The sequence below is a fragment of the Ictidomys tridecemlineatus genome, chromosome 6 (genome assembly GCF_052094955.1).
Source record: "Ictidomys tridecemlineatus isolate mIctTri1 chromosome 6, mIctTri1.hap1, whole genome shotgun sequence".
Classification (NCBI taxonomy): domain Eukaryota; kingdom Metazoa; phylum Chordata; class Mammalia; order Rodentia; family Sciuridae; genus Ictidomys; species Ictidomys tridecemlineatus.
Genome location: NC_135482.1, coordinates 97297960 through 97311653, shown reverse-complemented (window position 1 = coordinate 97311653; position 13694 = coordinate 97297960).

Sequence of the window (13694 nt, the reverse complement as noted above, 5' to 3'; positions counted from 1 at the left end):
CATGAATTAAAAATAGTTGAGAAAGTGTCCTTCCATTAACTTGGACTCTGTACTCCATGTTCCATGTTAGATGAATTGACTTACTCCAGTGCTTCTATCTGGGAATAAAGTTAAAATGGTATTTCAAAAAAGTTGTCATTCATTTTTTGGAGGCCAATAGGACGTCATCCTCAGAGATGAGTCAGCCTTTAGCTCTTCCCATATACTTTAGTAGAAACTTCTCAACTGTATGTGCATAACATATATCCAAGTTTGCCAAGAGAAGATGATTTTCATATGTTGTCCTGATAGACTTGGTACTGGTTCCTTTTTTCATTGTTAAGTTCACAAATAATCAAAACAGACTTACTCTCTCCTTTTACTTAATGCAGAAGATGAAGCTGTCCCTTCTATGAAAAGACAAACGGTACCTGTGTCATCCAGATTTAACTCTGTGTGGAGACTAGAAAAAAACAATTCCACTTGTGAAACCCTATTTCTTTTATTCTACTTTATACAATTACCCCTTGTCCCAGTGCTGAATTGTTTTCTTCCAAACTTTGTGCATCATTTAAGGTTTGTAGATTATATTGTGCAATCAGTGTTAAGATTGCCAAAGAACAAAACAAATAATGATTAACTATGTCCAGTGGTAACTAGGCAGACAAGTTCATGGCCTGTTACACTGGAAACAGTCCCTGTTTAATGTGAATACTACCTCCCAAGGTTATTTGTTGAAGTTCCCTGAGCACTGCAGTGGTCCTTTAGACACAGCTGTCAGTTACTGCCAGCTGCCTTGGGAATTTTACACTTTTAAGGTTACAACTTTATGCACTATTTGTGTCATTAACCCATTAAATATGATAGGTATAGTTTGATTTTGAAGTTGTTTACAACTCTTGTCCATAGATACAGCATCAAGTCAGCTGTACCAATGAAAACGTTAAGGCATTCTTGTAAATAACATGGTTGGTAATTGATTTCATGTAATAACAGATGAGTGTGTGTGTGTTCACAATACACACAGACTTTCTCCAGCCAGAGTCTTGCATCTGCTAGGCAAGTACTCTTTTATACTAAATTTTAATCAACTCTTTCTAGCTGGGTTTTTTTTTGTTTGTTTGTTTGTTTTGTTTTGGGCTATTTTTACTTTGACAGATTAAATAAGCCCCAGGCATTCACTTTCTTTTATTATTTTTAGATCTATGAATCTACCAAGTATTTTCAGGAACTGTTCTATTTTTCCCTTGATGAGTCAAGGTGGTCTCCTCAATTCAGCTCTGAGTATATCAAGTATTTTTAGATCATACCTGCTGCCCAACTGCCCATCCTATCCCTTCATTTTCCTGAATATTATAACAGTGCAAGGTTTACATACTGTTTTGGTCAACTGCAGCCTGTGGTGGAACATCCCTGGGGATGACAGAGATCCAAAATTTGTTTTTCTCAGTTATTTTAGTATATGGGGAAGAAAAAAAGATAAGTAGTCCTTGTCCCAAAAGCTCTTGAGACCATTGATGTAAGCTTATTTGCCTATTGTGATACAGACCATAGCTCATATTCCTTTTTTTCTTTCATTATTACAGTTATGGACACTTTGGTACTTTGTAAACACACATGGCTGATCATTTTCCAGGTGTCATAGCAGGAAGTGATCACCTTCAGGAAGTCATGGAACACATTTCAACATGGGTGCAGGTGTACATAATTTTCTACAGTGACTGACGAGACTTAAGTCATTCTGTACATTCAGCAGGCTGGTATCATCTATTCTAACAACAATGTATTTAAGATCCTTAGGAAATCTGTTTAGAGTACTTAGCTCCCAAAATTTGCATAAAGTAATTCTGAATTCATCTCCTAGTAGGCTCAAAACAATAAGCAATCACTATTGTTTTGCTCACATCATTCAGCAAAACAATAGTGATTGCTTATTGCCTGATTTAAGCAATATGCACATGGTATTCAAAGAATAAAAGAAACAGTCATATTTTAGGTGCCTACATTAGCTAATTCCCAACCTCCTTCAGGTCTCAGCTCAGGTGTCACTCAAGGAGGTCTACTCCCAAGTACTTCTGTAATATTTCAGTATACCCAGCCATTCCCAGCCCTCCCAGCCTTTATTACTGTACTTTTTGTCTTTTTTTCTCAGCACTGATCATCTAACCTAATTTTCTTGCTTATCATCTGTCTGCTCTCTAGATAGTAATATTTAAGAAGGCAGAAACTTTCTATTGACTGACTTATACAAAGTGGTCAGCAGTGCCTGGCATATAGTTGGTGTACAAAAAAAGTTTTCAATAGGACTGATAACAGCTAATTCAGTTGAGAACTTAATTATCCAGAAATGCACAAAATACGAATAGGTCATTCAGAGAACTTTGGGAACCCAGCAATGCTTACTAAAAAGAGGACAGGAAACAGGTTGAATTCCAGTTCTGCCATTTGACTTGCTCTGTGGATGGACCAATTTATCACCTGTACAAATGAAATTCAGAGTAGTTTTTCTGTTGAATACATTGAGTAATTACATTACCCAGAAATGCACAAATATGTAATTATTCAGTTTTGGGGGCTATTAAATAAATCCTTTGTAAGCCACTAACCACATTATTACATATTAAGAATAAAATAAATTCACTTTAAATTAAAATGGCAATAACTTAGGCTGCCTAGCAGGAGTCCTCTCCCAAGTTTTTACTTTTCTTATTCACTGTTAATAGCAGATGTAGGCTGCAGCTTGAGCCAGGGAAAATGAAGCAGAATATGTTAACCTGGACATCTCAAAAGTTTTCAGACTTGATGTGAAACAGCAGCAATGACTCTTTTCCTTTCTGTTAGATTATTCCCTTTATAACTGATTCTTTTGATGTCAGTAGCTGCCCCCTATTCTCAAAGATGGTACTGTGGGTCTTCTTTTCCATATAGGTGAAATCTAGATGTGGGACAGAACAGACAACTTGTTTTAGCCTTATTAGGCTGGAATCAATATCATACTTTTTAAAAAACATTTTGATATTTTGAGCTACATAATATAAAATGCCTGGACAAATATAATGCTGTACACACACTAACAATATAAACAACTTCTATTTATTTAGGTTTTTACAGAGCAGAAGAGACTGTAAAATGGTGCCTTCCAAAGAGAGTACCTCAGCTCAGGCTCCTCTTGAATCCAGAGCTGCTCCCTTTCTGTGCTCATTTTAGTCTTGAGGAACAGCTAGTTAAGAAGGCAAGATCTGTGTCTTATTTTGCTTTCTTGGATTTTAAGAAAATGTGGCACATGCCTTTAATCCCAGTGACTCAGCCTGAGGCAGTAGGATTACAAACAAGTTCAAGGTCAGCTTGGACAATTTGGCAAAACCCTGTGTCAAAATAAAAAAATAAAAAGGTCTGAGTATGTAGCTCAGTGGTAGAGCACTGGCCTAACAAGTACAAAGCCCTGGGTTTGATTTCCAGTAGTAAAAATTATATATAAATAAAACAGAAAAGAAATAGGGGCCCTATAAGATTTGCTAACTATGACTAGCAAAGAAAGCAGAGAGTGAAAGACATTTCTTGCCATTTCCTAACTAGCTGTTACCAAACACTTGACTGAAAATAGGAAGGAGAGGTTTCTGCCAACCAGCAGCTCTGGATTCATGAGGATGCCTTTTTGAAAGGGACAGTTTTATAATATTAAAGAATATTGAAGGAAAGAGATGGCCAATTAGATTTTCCAATACCACTTGTACTCATTTTTTTTTTTTTATGAGGAGGCTGGCTACTCAGACCTAAGTTGTATATACAAGTCACTATGCTAGATAAATAATCTTTGACAATAAACAAGGGTGAATATTATAATTTATTGTGACTCCAGGAGGAGGGAGATCAATTAGTTTTTCCAAAAGAAGATAATTAACTCATGTTGAATATATATAGTTAGATTTGAACTCAAGTCTCACTGAATTTCATGCATGGGTCCTCACCATGGTCAAAACAAATTAGGGCCTTTGAGTCCATATGAGGTTTTGATAGAAATACTGAAGCTTTAAATGTTTCAGTTTTTCTTTGGGATGGTCCCCTCTCTTCTAAAGTTGCTTCTGCTTACTCTTACAAACAAGCCAGGTTATTTTACACCACCAGCCCATCACTCACCTTGCTCTCAATATTGATTATTCTTCTCTGTCTGACCTGCCTGGTGGGCTCTCTCCAAGAGCACCTCATGTATGAAAGTTAGGAATGACTACAAATGACATAGTAGTTGTAAATGATAGTTTATTATGTGCTATATAAAAGCCTAGGTTTGGAATGAAAGCTGTCTCCTCAGACACAGGCTGTCCCTATTTTGTGTTCCCCACCAGTTGGGGTTGACCTTCATTGTTGCAGTCACAGGCAACATTTCTGCTTTGATCAGTGGGTATAATAGGAGGATAGATCAGCTTTTCTTAAGGAAGTTTCTCTGAAGCATCTAAGATGAGTTTAACTTACCCCTACTAACTAGAACTTAGTAACACAACCACAACTCACTGCACGTTGAGCTGGAAAATCTCTTTATTCTAGGTGGCCAGTTGCCTGGTTCAGAGTTTTATGTATATGGATAAAAAGCATAATAGATTTTTTTAATGTATACATAAACCAGTACCTAACATCTCCAATAGTCTCTTGAAAATTGCAATGTAATTCTTTTTACAGTCACTGTATCCTATATCAGTATTTTCATTAAGGCAACCATATATTGTATTGACTATTTGTTGGATTGCCTCTTTTGTTTTGAACCTACATTACTTCTCAAATTGCATTTTTGGTCCTGCAAGGACTAGGACTATTTCTATTTGTCTTCAAGCCCCAGAGTGCCTCAAAGCAAAGGAATGAGTGACTAAGTATATGGATGAATATACCAAGAAGTAAGATTTACTTACTTTTAGAGTATTAGCACCTCAGCTTTGAAACTTAATCTAAACTATTCTCCATTAAACATTAATTGTTTAACCAAGCAACTGGGAATCCTTTATCATGGTGAAATGGTTTTTAGTAAGTTAGTCAGCTTTCTTTTGCTGTGACAAAATATCTAAGATAAATTAACTTAAAAGAGAAGAGGTTTATTTTGGCTCATGGTTTCAGAGAGTTCAGTCCATGGTTGCTTGGCCACATTGCTTGAGGTTTGTAGCAGCACAATATATTCATGGAAGAAGCACAGGACAGAGAAGGCTGCTCATCTCACAGCAGCCAGGAAACAAAGAGAAAGAGAGGAAGGATCCAGGGGTCCCAATAACCCTTTTAAGGGCAGGTCTCCAATGACTTAACTTCCTTCCACTAGGCCCCACCTCCTAAAGGTTCCAAGGTGATCAAGCCTTTAATATATTAAACTTTGGGAGATGAAATTTAAGATCCAAGCCATAACAAAAGTTACATGGGAAAAATACTGTGAAAAGAATTTAAAGTGTTTTTGTCATTGTGATGTAATTATAAATAAATCAATGTGTAGTAATTACATAATAAAATGGCATTAATCTTAAATTCCCATGGTTAGGGGCTGGGGATTGGCTGAAGCAGTAGAGCGCTCGCCTGGCATGCGTACGACCTGGGTTCAATCCTCAGCACCACATACAAACAAAGATGTTGTGTCTACCGAAAACTAAACAAATAAATATTAAAAAAATTCTCTCTCTCTCTCTCTCTCTCTCTCTCTCTCTCTCTCTCTCTTAAAAAAAAAAATCCCATGGTTAGTTTATTCCAAGACTTGTAAGAGACAGTTATTTTTATGAATAAGCCTACTTCCTTTCTCTGCCCTCTTTTTCCACTTTGGTTAAGTCAAAGTGGCCTAAAATGGTGGACATTAAATGAAGTTAGTACTTTAAATCTGTATCTTGAGCCTTTCTTTCTTCTTATAAGAAACTTGAGACAATGGGTAAGTGATTTGCATAATATTTCCAGTTTTAATTTCAACCTTTTTTTTGAAAGTTAATTATTGGCATCTTTTACACTTAGTGAACACAATTATATGAGTCATTTTTAAAAGACATTTTTTTTCTAAACCTACCACAGGAACCTACACAAATAACTAAATATGAAGGTAGTAGACAGAATCATTAAAAGTTCTAAAGAATCTTAAGAGTTGATTCAGAAGTTGTTTTCTCCAATTACAATGGATTTCTTAGGCCGACATATAAAATGGAGACTGGATTTCCCTTCTCTACACGGAGCTCTAAATCAATATTCCAGTTAGTTAACCCTACAAATTTGTTTTCCTCATTTATAAAGCAAAAATAATGCCTGTTTTGCAAGAGTTTGTATCTTACATATTGTTATATTATGTATTATTCCTTAAATGCTCTTCCTTTAGATATGCGTCCTCTGTTACATGGAGTTCCTTAAAATCGGGATTATGAATAATTCATTTTTGTGTCCCACTAGTGCCTGGCTCTTAATACATTTTTTCTGAATTTAAAACAGCTGTGCAATAATTAAAACCAAAGGAGTGTGGGCTGTTTTCATATCCTGCTTACAAATCTAAAAATTCTCTAGCTAGTAGGTAGGTAAGGCATTTGGGGAAGCAAAATTAAGCCTTCAAAGTCAAGTAAATTGTCAAATCCAGGATGTAAAATGATAAGTTGTGTCCTTGATGTTTCGTAGTACAATCTGTCTTTGCTCCTTTTGGTGTGGATTTGGTGCCTCTCAAATAGAGGCAACTGAGTTTTGGTGTTTTGTTTTGTTTTTTCCTCCCAGAAACCTCAAGATTTTCCAAAGATTTATCTAGAATATATAATAGATATCCCTCTGACTGTTTATATGGTAACATTATACTAATTTTATATGGTAACATTCTCCCAATTTCAGTTTATCCATTCTTTTCTTGAAGGGTCCTCTGAAACTTTCCATCTAGGTTAGCTTCCTCTGTGCCATACTTGTATACAAGTTTCTTTCTTCATGGAACATTTAAATAGTTCAACACATATTACATAGGGCATTTTTTTCTGTCTTTTCCTCTCAATAGAATCTTAATTTATGAAGGAAAGTTCCACAGTGGATTTGTAAACTATTTTTCCTTCGTTGCCCAACACAATATTTGGCATCTATCATGAGTTTAATGAATTTAAATCAAATGAAAGAACTCTGCAGTGTTTGAGTACTGGGCAGTGGGTTCATTTGTTAGGAGAATCTGTTTCAGTATCATTCACTCGAGGCTTCTCTTCAGGATGAATTTTCAAAAACTGTGTTCTGTTATTGACATGAAAGTATTTTTCTTTTTCCATTGCTTTGATGTATATTTAATACTTTATTTTATTTATTATTTATTTTTATGTGGTGCTGAGGATCGAACCCAAGGCCTTCACGTGCTAGGCAAATGCTCCACCGCTGAGCCACAACCCCAGCCCCTGCTTTGATGTATTTTTAATCTCCCAGTTTTCCTTTGTATCTAGGGTTGCTGTAACAAATTACCACAAACTGGGAGAAAAAATACATATTTTTCTCACAGTTCTGAAGACTAGAAAGCCAAAATCAAATTCTTGGTGGGGCCATGTTCCCCTTGAAGGTTCTACGGAAGGGCCTTCCTTGCTTCCTGGAGGCTTCTAGTGGCTGTTGACAGACATGGCATTCTGTGGGCTTCATTCCAAGTGATGGAATGGAGTGCCAGTCTCTGCCCTCTTTGTCACATGTCATTCTACATTCTGTCACCACCTGGCTTTCTTATGAGGACCCAAGACAATGGATTTGAAACTCATCATAGTCCAATAAGATCTGAACTTAACTATTCACATCTTCAAAAACCATATTTCTGAAAAAATTCACATATCAAAGAACTAGGTGGACCTGAATTTTGGGAAGCTGCTATTCAGCTCACTATAACTACTAATATAAATTTATGAGTAATAGGATAATGGACGAAGATTTTTGAACCTTAGGGAATGTCATATCCAAATGCAAGTTTTTATTCTGCAAAATCACTCCCCTCCTTTTTTAAAAAAGTAAATGCAAATGTATTAGCTTCAGAATTTTAGAAAAGAATCTGAATGTTTAATAATGCTTAGGTATGTCTAATATTTTTTCATATCTTAATATAAAAAGTCTAAAGGCATAATAACTAGTTTTAAATTTTACTAGTTTGTGTAAAGAATATTACCCACACACTACATTGACTTCATGCACATTTCTTCATAAATGCCTACTATGCTTATTATATTTCATTAACTTGTCCCTCAAATGAACAAATATGAACAATAAAAATACCATGAATACATTGCATGGTTTTATGTTCAGGTTTTACTCATTTCTCTTCTTGAAACATAAAATTAGAAATGCACTTATTTATCTGATATGAGCAACATCAGCACAAGTCCAAGAGGAGGGGAAAAAATGGAGTAATTGCAAGAGTATAGGCAGAAGCTTGTCTTGATCTATAGTTTCTTCTAGAACATTGAAGAAAATGGTACTTGGCCTTAACTGGGGAGGCACACCCACAAGCATGTCTCCATGGCTGCTGTCAATACAGCTGCTCTCCAGCTGGATACAGCACCATGATTTCCTTTCCTGCAAGGCATGGTGCCCTGCCTAGTTCCATGCCATTGACAATGCAGCGGGACATTCCACTGAAGAGGCAGCCAGTGGAGGCAGAGAGGTGGATCTGGCTTTTTTTTTTTTTTAAGTTCCTGAAAATAGTTGCAGTATTCTCATCAACTATACTCATTTGAAAAACTGAAAACTGTCCTCTGTAAATATTGGTTGTTCAAGCCCATCCCTCTGGTAAAACAGAAAATGTCTCCTTGGGCTTATCTGTGGACAGAGCCTATACTTGTTCTTGGACAAGCAGACCAGCACCTTGTTCCATCCCAGATCACCTTGGAGACAGACCTGAGTTAGGGGACAACTCTTGAGTTATCAAATCATTGTTTTAAATTAACCATTGACTTCTCTCAGCTGCAAATTGATTTGTTCTGATTCCAGCCAACCTACTTGACCACTATATGGATAAGTACAAACATAATGCTTATGTTTTACAAATCCTTTTAAATTTAGTTTCTCTGTGATCCTTACAACACACTCATCCTTATTCTCTCTCTCCCTCTCTTTCTCTTTCTCTCTCTCTCTCTCTCTCTCTCTCTCTCTCTCCTAATAAGGAAACATTTTCAAAGGGTGTGTGTGGACAGTAGATCAGGGTTAGCCAAACATCTGCCTTTCTCATGCTAACTGCAGCTGTGTAGGATTGAGCAAATGACATAATAGTAAAGCTTCAAGCAGAGAACAAAACAGAACTGAATGAAGTATTTTTCCTTTTTAATGTCCAGTGAGGAAATAGGCTTAGAGAATGTTTTAGCTTTTCTGAGATAATCAGCTTATAAGGATGAAAGGATTATTTAGGTTCACAGTTTCAGAGATTTCAGTTCATGGTCACTTGGCCTGGTTGCTGTGGGTGTGTGGTGGCACAGTACACCATGGCAGCTGAAGTGTGTAACAAAGGAAGACTGTTCACCTCATGGTAGTTGAAAAGCAAAGAGAGCAAGAGAAAAGGGCCAAGGTCCTAATATTACTTTCAAGGGTACAACCCCCAATGACTCACTTTCTCCCACTAAAGCTTTCACCTCCTAAAGCTTTCACTACCTCCCAGTAGTGCCACAGGCTGAAAACCAAGGCTTCACACATGAGGCTTTGGGGGACATTTGAGATCCAAACCATTGCAGAGGGTAAAAACATTGATATAATATGATTTCATTCCTAGTTATTGGCAGAGCTAGATTCTCATCCAAATCTTGTACTTTAAATCCAATGCTCATGCTTTATGGTGTAAACATTCAAAATCCTCTCTTCTAGCCTTGTAAGATATATAGTACATAATTGTTATCTATAATTACCCTACTGTGCAATAGTACAACAGAATTTCTTCCTCCTATCTAACTGTAATTTAGTAATCTTTGATCAACTCCTCCTTACTGCTTTCACCCTCTTCCTCTTTGATTTGATTCATAATGATGGGATTTAGTTTCCTCCTAAAAGCATGTATTAGGAGTATCAAGGAAAAAAAATCCAAGGAGAAGCTATATCAAAAGCTCATCAATGAGGATGGGGTGGTTCTTCAAGCAGTCTAGCAATTCTCAAATTAAGAGTGTGTCAGGATCAACAAGAAAATAAGCTAGGCACAGAAAAATATCACACAATCTCACTCATTTGGCATGTAAGTTAAAAGTAGAATGGTGGTGACCTGAGTCTGGGGAGAGTTGGAGGGTTGGAAAGATGAGAGAAGTTATCAATGAGTGCTAAGTTACAGTTAGGAAGGAGTAAGGAGTTCTGTTGTGCTATTTTACTGTACAGTATAGTGACTATAGATAATAATATACCATATATCTGAAAAATCTAAAATAAAGCATTTTGAATGTTTTCACCATAGAGAAATGAGGAATTTGTGAGCATATAGATATGTTTAACCTGATTTAGACACTACACAATGTATCCATGGATTGAAACATCACATTGATATGTATTTGGATATTTCAGTTAAAAATACATTTAAATTAAAAAATGAAAGGAAATCTAAAGAAAAAATCTTCTGAGAAGTAGTTTGAACTACTTTTGCCGAGTCTACCCTCCATTTCTTTTCACCCCATAGGTCCAGAATAGGGCTGAGAATTTGCATGTCGACAAAGTTCCCAGGTAATGCAGACACTGTAAGTCCAGAGGCCACACTCTGAAAACCATGATAGTAGAAAACAGATATTGGAAAATTCCTTCTCTGAAACATCCCACCACCATAAGCCTCAGTGAGTCATCAAGTATAATATGATTAAACAGTGTTTCTCTTGAGATGCTTCATGTGTCTGAGGCTACATACGTCAGATTTGCCTGGACTGCTTGTTAATCAGGGGAGATTGCTGATCATCACTCAGATTTACTAATGTAACTCTCAAAGGGGTAAAGAGAAAACAGGATTTTAAACAAGGTATTATGTAGGCAGATGAATACTTGAGAGCGTGGGGAAACAGATTTCTACTTGCCAAAGAATGAGAGAAATTCACAATGAATATAAAAAACAAGTCTACAGTACAATTCATGTAGGACTAAAAAGGAAGACCATGGGACTGTCATTTGGGTTATATTTTTGTAGAACAGATTTATTGGGACATACCTATACAAGGGAAAGTTTTAAGATGATCCTTTAGGCTTCTTTTAATCTTCTAACCATTTTGGAAGTTAAATAATATTGATTTGTTACAATCTGCGTATAACTGCTGTTATCAAAGGTTTTGTTTGTTTATTCTCAAACAAAACAATCTTTGTCTTTATAGCCACATTCAATTAAAATCCATGTGCCCTACTGAACAAGGTTAGTTATATAGTGTTTTCCCGTCCTGGCTGCACATTACCACCAATGACAAGCTTCTAAAAACCACTGATGCAGCTGAGGGTATGGCTTGGTGATAGAATGCCTACTTAGCATGTACAAGGCCCAGAGTTCAATACCAAGTATCTCTCTCTCTCTCTCTCTCTCTCTCTCTCTCTCTCTCTCTCTCTCTCTCTCTCTCTCTCTCACACACACACACACACACACACACACACACTCTCTCTCTCTCTTCTCTCTCTCTCTCTCTCTCTCTCACACACACACACACACACAGTCAAACCACTAATACTCTGGGGAGGATCTGGTCACCTTTACCTTTCCAGGTCCCCAACTGATCTATGTAAGTAGGATTTTGAACAATTCAAATGGATGGGTGATGGTTGTGGAAATAGAAGTATGTGATGGTTAATTTCATGTGTAAACTTGACTGGGCTATGGGGAGGCCCAGAGAGCTGGTAAAATATTATTTCTGAATGTGTTTGAGGATGTTTCTAGAAGAGGTTATCATTTCAGTCATTAGACCGAGTAAAGAAGATCCACTCTCACCAGAGTGAGCATCATCCAATCCACTGAGAGCCCTGACAAAACAACCTGGCAGAGACTCTCTTCTTAATCAGCATCTCCTGCCCTCAAACACTGGACACTGAAGCTCATGGCTCTGGGGACTTTGAGATCCAGGATTTACACTGTCAACGTCATTGGTTCTCAAGTCTTGGATGTGGACTGACTGACTTCACTGGCTTTCCTGATTCCTCTCCTTGCAGGCAGCAGATAGTAGGATTTTGTTAGCCTCCATAATTTCTCAAGCTAATTTTCATAATCTCTTGTCTCCTCCCCTCCACTATCACACACACACACACACACACACACACACACACACACACACACACACACTTTCATATTAAATAAAATAAATGAATCCGATTGGATTAATTATATATAACTTAATGAACCTTGACTGATATAAAGCTCACCATATGAGTTTGCCTTATTTTAATTCTAAGTAATAGATGTATAGTAATCCATGGCAGATACATTTTCTTCACCATCTCTTCTTACAATGCTTCAGAATCTAGTTGGTGAATTCTATATCTGCTACAGAGGAATGGAGGCAATAAGCGTTTGGATTCTTTGTCCATCTAGAAGAAAGCAAGCCACCTATCTTCTATCATATGTTTTGTATTTCCATCTGCCTGAGCAACTTTGATAAGCTAACTTGCAAGGCAGCTCCCCAGCCCCTACTCTTCCCTCCCGCTCTGCAGTTGGAGGCTAGATTTCCAAAACAATTCTGATAACTGTACCTTGGCCACTAGAGGGCAGGCCAGATCCATTTAGAACCTCCTCCAGCCTCATTTGTCATTGGCTCTGTCATTTCCTCTTTTAGATCATTCTGTCATTCATAATTCTGTGTGCTTTTCTGTAAACAAAAACCACAGAATCCTACCAATAGAAAAAAATATGTGAGATCATCTTATTAATTGTCAACTTTAAAAAATTTTTCACCCAAAGGAGGGAGACACATTACACACTTTTTAATCGTTAGCCTTTCTAGTTTCTCAGCATTTAGATGAAATCTGAACACTCCTTGGTCAAACATGTGCATGTACTCTTGTTAAAAAATTAAGTGATGCAGAAACCAAAAGGGAAATTACTGAAGGAAATGAAAGCATTTATAAAAGAAAATAATAAACATGATTTATCCCCTCATTTGTTTTGCTTAAGTTAGGGAAAAAAGTGGGGAGAGGGATAAAGAAAGACTTGTTTTTTTGCTGTATTTTGGTTGTTTACACCATGCAGAGTATTTGCCTCTATAAAAGGTGAGTTGGCACAAACAACTCACATAAAGTTTTGTTGATAGACTCTCGCTGCTATCTGAGAAGCAGGTATCAATGATAAATTCCTTTAAATGTCCCTGTTCACAGAATTGATTTTGCTTTCATTCTCTTAGTCTATAGGTTGTTATAAATTAATGAAGAACTTCCTTGTACTAAGGTAGATGGAGGAGGAAAAGATAGGGAGAAGGAAAAGGAATATTTCTGGAACATCTTTTCTCAAGCATACCATACTACTTTTTTTATTTGGAGCTTAAGATTTTTAAGGATGATTTAAAAAGAATCAACTACCCTAAGCAACTCAGTAAGACCCTGTCTCTAAATAAAATATTTTAAAAAACAGCTGATGATGTGGTGGTTAACTTGGGTTCAAAAAAAAAAAAGATAGTTAAAAATTTTTAAATATCTATCTGTTATTTTATATAACCTCATGGATCATATATCAATTGCCCTCTCACTAATTAATCTTGAACCACACGGGTCTTAAATGGATCTACATCAAGCTTTGTTCTAAGAGCTGTGTACATGCTTGCATGTTCTGCTGAATTATTCCTTCATTAGCTCTCTAA